A 7,618-nucleotide genomic window follows, 5' to 3' on the forward strand; every position below is an offset into this window, starting at 1 on the left:
TCTGTGGTCTCATGTATGTCACTGGAGTTACTGTCTTACTGTCTTTTACTACGAGTTATCTGAAACTGTCCACTATTTCAACTGTTTGATTATGAATAACAGTAGAATGAAGGGGTGGAAGAAGAAGAAGAAAAATAAGAAGTGGGTGGTAATAGATGAGAAATGTGCACTTTTCTACCATCTTACTGGCAGTGTTTCTTTAGTCATTTAACTGTAGGAAACCCACCATGGCTTTTAACATTTAAGTGAGGGAACCCCCATACTGTGGTCTACAAGCTCAGATGAAGTAGATGTCAGAATGAAACTTAAGATGTCCATTATGCTATTTTTCCATCGTTTTACTGTAAACAGTGTTTGAGCATCTCGCGTTTTGCCAGCATTAACAACAAGCCAAAGTATATGAGTCATTCCACGAAACCGGTACGATTTGGACTTACACATTTTTGGATTTTTTACGTATTACTTTTCTGAACACCCCACAACATTAATTACATATTTAAATTCCAGAAAAAAACATATTTTCCCACCCCAGGCATCAAATTCCTATTATTATTGGTAATTATTTTAAGATAGTCTTCAACCGAGTTATGGACACTATGGGAGCTCTCTAAATATGATTATAAAATATATTTGTAATGAAATCAACATTTTCCTATTAATCAGATGTCCCTCGCACTAATTCTGTAATTGTAAATGTAAAATTTACATATAAATTTACTTATGCTATACTAAAGCCTGAAATGGGCACTTTTTGCGACAGCAACCTCATCATTTTTGATCAAAGATGTGGCTTAACTTAAAAATTTGAACTAAAATCAGTATTCTTATGATTTCTCTGAACATTTCAGTTCAACAAGTTCAACAAACATTAAATTACTTATTCATAAACTTAAAAAAAATAATTAATAAAAATGTGGGTGTGACGGTGTTGAGACTATAGGGTTGAAGATGGTAACGGGGTTGAAGAGATAAATACAGCTTAACATAGTTGTTTTTTACTCAAATTCACTGTAAGATTTTGAGCACTGTATTTTATTATATAACCAAGAAAAACAACAGATATAAATTGCAATTGCAACTCAGTTTTACTAACCCCACAGCAGGAAAAACAACAATAACTTTAAATATATTAGAACATTATAAACTGACTGAATAGATCATCAAAATAAAACATATTACTTGTGTGTTTTTTTTATGTGTTCGTGTGTGTGCGAAAGTGTTTTTGTTTTTTGTTTTTTTGCATGTGCGCGCTTCGTGGCAAAAAAGTAACGGGGTTGAGTGTGACGGGGTTGTGATTTTTTTGCTAAAAAATGTCCACTGCTCTACATGCAGTGAATAACAGGAGAGCACATGGCATTCATGGTATTAAGAAATCATACAGTATATATTGTTGAAATAACAAAGATCATTTTCACAAGTATCTTTATTTGATGTAACGGGGTTGAGTCGTTGAGCTTGACGACCACAATATCACAATTCTAAATAAGTTATAGTTATAAAAGAGGGTGGTAACTTGCCTGTGTCTACACACAATGTTGTTCAGAAGACTTCTATGATGTTAATTCCTGTTATTGATGTCACATAAGGATCTGTTCATTAGTTGTATAGGGGAAAATGATTTGTGTAATGGGGTTGAGAGATTACTGAGAGACATAACTAAACAATGTGATTTTAATGAATAATCATGAATTTCCTTAGAAAAAAAAAACAAAAAAAACATTACCAGCAAAAAAGCACAGATAGATATTCATGGCAATGGCAAAATGTAGGGACTTTTTTCTAATGATATTATTCATATTCCAAGTACACTTTCATAGAAGGCCATGAGGGACATGACAAAATAGGTGTGTCAACTGAAAAAAAAAAAAGATAATTTCTAATATAAAGATAATATGTATGTCATTATTTTTAAACTTTATTAAAGGAGACATTTCAATTGATACAAAAAGCTTTTAAGAATAGATTTTGGTGACCCAATAGGTAAAATACACTTAAAAAGATCAGAGGGACTCAAATCATACCGGTTTCGTGGAATGACTCATATGCATTTAACACTCGCATTATTATGTTCTTGCTCCGTCCATGCAATAAATGCGCGTTCTTACATGAGCGAGGTTTTCTTGCTAATTTCAATTTGGTAAACCAAAAATAGAGTCAGAGTTGTGTATTAATTTTTACAAGTAAATATGAAGATACATATTCACGAAGATAGGCTACAACTCCTCGTAAAGTACACATTGACAGCACGCAAACATTTGCTGGTTTTCTTGTGTTTGTCAGTTATGCTTTCCTGCCACAGACTGAAGCGCGCGAGTTACTTTCAGTCAATAAAGGACAAGCCTACTGCAACCACACACACGCGCGCGCGCGCGCCCGGTCAGATGCGAGGTAGTTCGGGGCTCCCCCGAGAACATTTGGATTTCTCTGACCTACAGATGTGCGATTTAAGACTTTTGAAGGCCAAAACAAATGTAAAGGAAATATCTTTAACCCCATGTCAGTGTTCAGTAGATTATTAGTCAATCAGGGGCGTCATTTAAAACCGCTGCGTCGCACAAACCCCTGAGAGAGCCGTACACACTTCACACGCAGGGGCTGATTCATAAACACACACACTTGACTGGAGAATATGTGCGTCTGGAGCAAACTCTGATCACGAGACAGAGCGGTCTCCATACCGGCGAGAGGACTCTGATCTTCAGATGGAACTGATCCAGTCTGACCTCTGACCTGTAACGCTGGATCATAATCACACACTGATCGCTCGGTGGCCAGAGGAGAACTGAGACTGAGTCTGGGTTCTCCCAAGGGTTTTTTTTCCATTCTGCCCTGATGGAGTTTTGGTTCTTTGCCACTGTCGCCTTTTCCACCTTTGTTGCCATCGGCTTGGCTTTCTTAGTTAAATTTAACATTTAATCTAATATTCAACAATATTATTGATCTCCTGCATTGACGCCATTATATGAGAACTGACCTGGGCCGGGTTTCCCGCTTTCTACGTGCAAGATTACGAACGCTCGCAGCAATTCCACGAGCGTTTCCCAAAAATGAACTTAACATGAACGCGCGAGAACGCGCTCTACGTGCTACTTAAGAGTCGCTGTCCATTCGTGAAGTGCTGAAACATAACCTTATATGGAATCGTATTCTGAACGTTTAACCTAATAATTGTCATCTGTTATGGATTAGCAATCAAGACAAGTCTATATAAAGCACCTACAGGTGGAGGCACTGACAAAATGACTGAAAAAAAAACGTAAAAAAAAAAAAAAGATGTAATTTTTAACAGATTTAAAGGATTTGTTTTATTTACTTTTTGTTCATTCATTTCATTTTGATTAAAATTATTAAATTAAATTATTTCTTTTTTTTTTGTTTTGTTTTCTGACATTTTTAATTATTTAATTTATACATTAATTTAACCAACAACAAAAAAGAGTAATAAAGTGTACAATAAAGTACAATCAAAACCTTATGAAAAAACCTGAGCATGGGCTGCGTTTCCCAAAAGCATCGTAAGCCTAAGTTGATCGTAAAACGATCGTACGACTGATCTTAATATTACGGTCTGTTTCCCAAAAGCATCGTAGCTTAAGTAGCACTTGAAAATCTTCGTAGATCTATGAGTGCTCTGGAGTAATCGTACATCCCCAAGTGCATCGTAAGAAGACAGATTTATGAGGACACCTGCAGGACAACCGGCAGATTACACCTTTAACCTTTTTCAAATGTATGTGATTATAATATAAGGTTTTGATTGTACTTTATTGTACACTTTATTACTCTTTTTTTTTTTGTTGTTGGTTAAATTAATGTATAAATTAAATAATTAAAAAGGTCAGAAAACAAAACAAAAAAATAGAAATAATTTAATCTAATAATTTTAATCAAAATTAAATAAATGAACAAAAAAATAAATAAAATCTTTGTTTCGCTCTATCTCCTCTAAAAGGACATTTATTTAATCTTTTTGAAAGGTATCTTTTCGTGTGTTTTTTTGTTTTGTTTTGTTTTTCAGTCATTTTGTCAGTGCCTCCGCCTGTAGGTGCTTTATATAGACTTGTCTTGATTGCTAATCCACAACAGATGACAATTATTAGGTTAAACGTTCAGAATACGATTCCATATAAGGTTATGTTTCAGCACTTCGCGAATGGACAGCGACTCTTAAGTAGCACGTATAGAGCGCGTTCTCGCGCGTTCTTGTTAAGTGCATTTTTGGGAAACGCTCGTGGAATTGCTGCGAGCGTTTGGAACCTTGCACGTAGAAAGCGCTCTTAAGAGCTAAGATGCATCGTTTTCGGGAAACCCGGCCCAGGACGATGACATCACTGTTTTTTCCAGAGCGGCTAGATTAACTAAATTAATAACTTTTTACAAAAAAAAAGAAAAGAAACATAACTGAACTTACATAAGGTGAACGATGACGCTATTTTATTCTGGAAACAAACTTTGTTGCATTATTTTCCTGTTCTCTCTGTAGCTGCTTTGAAACACTCTGTAGTGTAAACCTGGGAGTTAAAGGTGGTATCAGTGATTTCAGGCCCAAAAATATTTTTATCACATTCATCTAATCTTTCCTAACGATCCGCTAGCTGCCCGCCCCATAAGCATGCCGTCAAAAAAACGCGTCTCTGTAGGCAGCCTAGGCTCTGAGATCTGCACACAAAAACAAATGGTTTAGCCAAACACTCAAAACCAAAACAAATAGTGTTCCAACCAATCACTGACAGGGGGAGGGTGTTGTGAGGTTTTGAGCCAGCTTTTTCTTCAGCTCTGACTTCGCGTGCAGCTGTGCAAGAGCACAAAACCTCACAACACCCTCCCCCTGTCGGTGATTGGTGATTGGCGATTGTTTTGGTTTTGAGTGTTTGGCTAAACCATTTGTTTTTGTGTGCAGATCTCAGAGCCTAGGCTGCCTACAGAGACGCGTTTTTTTGACGGCATGCTTATGGGGCGGGCAGCTAGCGGATCGTTAGGAAAGATTAGATGAATGTGATAAAAATATTTTTGGGCCTAAAATCACTGATACCACCTTTAAATGACACTTTTTTAGACAGAGAATGTAAAAAAATGATACGTATACAAAAAGATCATACAAATATAATTTCACTCACCAAGCCTATCACTTGAAGCAAATATCATCCCTTCTGAATGTCCGCTGCAGGCGCGAGCGTGAAACTGAGGCATATAGAGCCTATCTAACGGCAGATGAAGGAAACCGTAAATATTAATGAGTCCTTATTATATATGATATTCTACTTTTATTAATTATATTGAGAAAACATGAGAAAAAGGTGAATAAAGACTGAGAGTCCATGTTCAGAAATTAATTATTATTATGTTTTGAACTATGTTGTATAGCTGTTTTCCAGTTTGTTCGATGTCAAACTCAAAAAATGATTTTATTTTTAATTATTGAAAAATGTTATTATTTTATATGAAAAAGTGATTAATTGCATTTTATTGAGAAAATATTTTAGCTTGTGTGTGTGTGTGTGTGTGTTTATGCCCCATAGGTGGGGTTCATTATAACATGACCATATGAAAGATTAAAATTCTATCTGATCTAATATGTGTCAAATGGTCATGTTATAATGAACCCCACCTATGGGGCATGTTGTCACATTTCACTTCCATTCTTTCGGGGTATATCAATATTAAACATACACTGTATTGAACAAAATGAACAAAACCACATGTGTGTGTTGTACCCTTAAAAAGGGAAAAAGTAACGGGAGAAGGTTTAAGAAACACACATGACGCAGCTCTCGCCTTCACTCGTCTGTATTGAATGAGATTTGAACAATGTGTCCAAGAAAACATACATTTCAATATTCATGCACTCATCAGATTTAGAACCACAGTCACAAATATCTTCTTAATGCGTTCTTAAGAATCTTTTTAACTAAATTACCATATGAAATGTGAATTGTTTTAAACAAAATGATCAAAATACATTTTAATACTCCTTTTTAAATGAGTTCTCGAGTAACACTAAATTAATTGTACTTTTAACAGTAGGCTATTCAGCAGTATTCAGTGTCTCAGCATCACATGAAATCACCCTTATAGTGATAAATACACACTAAACTTTACAGCAGAAATATGTGTACGTAGTAGTAACTATAGCTTAAACACAAATGACACAGTAAACACTATATGTCGAGACTCGGTCACGACGGAGCCACGAGGTCTCTATGCTAGATAAAGTTACACAGCTACGCAGTTAGCACAAACTCTTTAAACAGTGCAAAAACTTCTATTTTACTCATATAAAACCATAATATCATAACGAAATGTATTATGAACGTGTTAATATCTACATTGCTTTGTGAGTGGTAAGGGAAAAAGTAACGGGAGAAGGTTTAAGAAACGCACATAACGCAGCTCTCGCCTTCACTTGTCTGTATTGAATGTGAATGAGGAAGAGAAGCGCGCGCATGCGATCCCCATAGACAGTAAAAGAAATGGACACAGCGACCCCATTGGAACTCAATTGAGACAAGTGAAGCCCATTTTTAGCGATTTTTAGCACTTCCTTTCCTGACGCGACTTTTTTTTACTCAAACCGAGCAAAGCGTTACACGGACCACGTGAGCAACCCGTCTGTCTTCTAGTGGCTGTGCCAAGAGAAATATGAATCATTCCCTTCCGAATCTTGCAGAGACGGAGAGTATGAGTAGGAATTGTCCATGAGCTTGGAGCAGGAGCAACTTTTGCTAGGTATTCTGATTAATTATATTGTCATTTTGCCTCCACGTCCGTCCCCCGATTGCCCGCGAGCTTCTCCTCCCGTCCATACGGTAATCTCTCTACTGTGCGACAGAGAGTCGCGTGGTTATGACGCAATCGTTAGCCTACTTTTACAAAAACTGCTTCTACGGGGCCATAACATAAGCTACAAGGTAATGGAGCGTTTTATACATTGTCGTGTTTCTTTAGAAATAAATAATGGACAAATGGAGTCTTCAAACGCCTCAGATGTAAAGTTATTCGCTGTCAAAGTGACGCCAAAATGAATGGGAGTCAATGGGATGCTAACTGCAGGTGAAGTTCTGCTACAAGATGGCGGCACGCGGCCGGCTTCAACTTCCGGTCGACTTCCTTCTCGCCTTGGCGATCCCCCTACAGAAGCCCCGAGGCATACCAACACATCGACGAATAATCAACCCATAGAAGGATCAGCATTATCTGCATTCCACTTCTCAATATTACTCGTCTAGTTTTTAACAGTGACAACCTTAATAGGCCTACGGGTTTTAACAGTGACATCCTTAAAACATATTCTAATATAGGCTAACCATTAATATAACAGACTATTGTAAACCTATTGCAAATTAAATGAGTTAGGAACACTTGTCACATGTGAAATTGGGAAAAATAAAACACTCTGAACCCTCTATTTACACAAACTGAGAGAGTCAAAAGCGGTAGATTGTGCCCAGCTCTCTCTATACTGTTATTTAAAGCTACTTCTTAAGATTCGAAAGCAAAATAAATTAGCCTTAAAAACATTTCATACATAAAATTATTTAATTGACCGTTCGCAAAACCCCGCCCTCGAATGGTCCTCGTCCAATCCTAGCTCAGCAACTGTAACTAAGGAGAAGGACCT

Source organism: Abramis brama (assembly GCF_963993115.1).
Source record: "Abramis brama genome assembly, chromosome: 1".
Classification (NCBI taxonomy): domain Eukaryota; kingdom Metazoa; phylum Chordata; class Actinopteri; order Cypriniformes; family Leuciscidae; genus Abramis; species Abramis brama.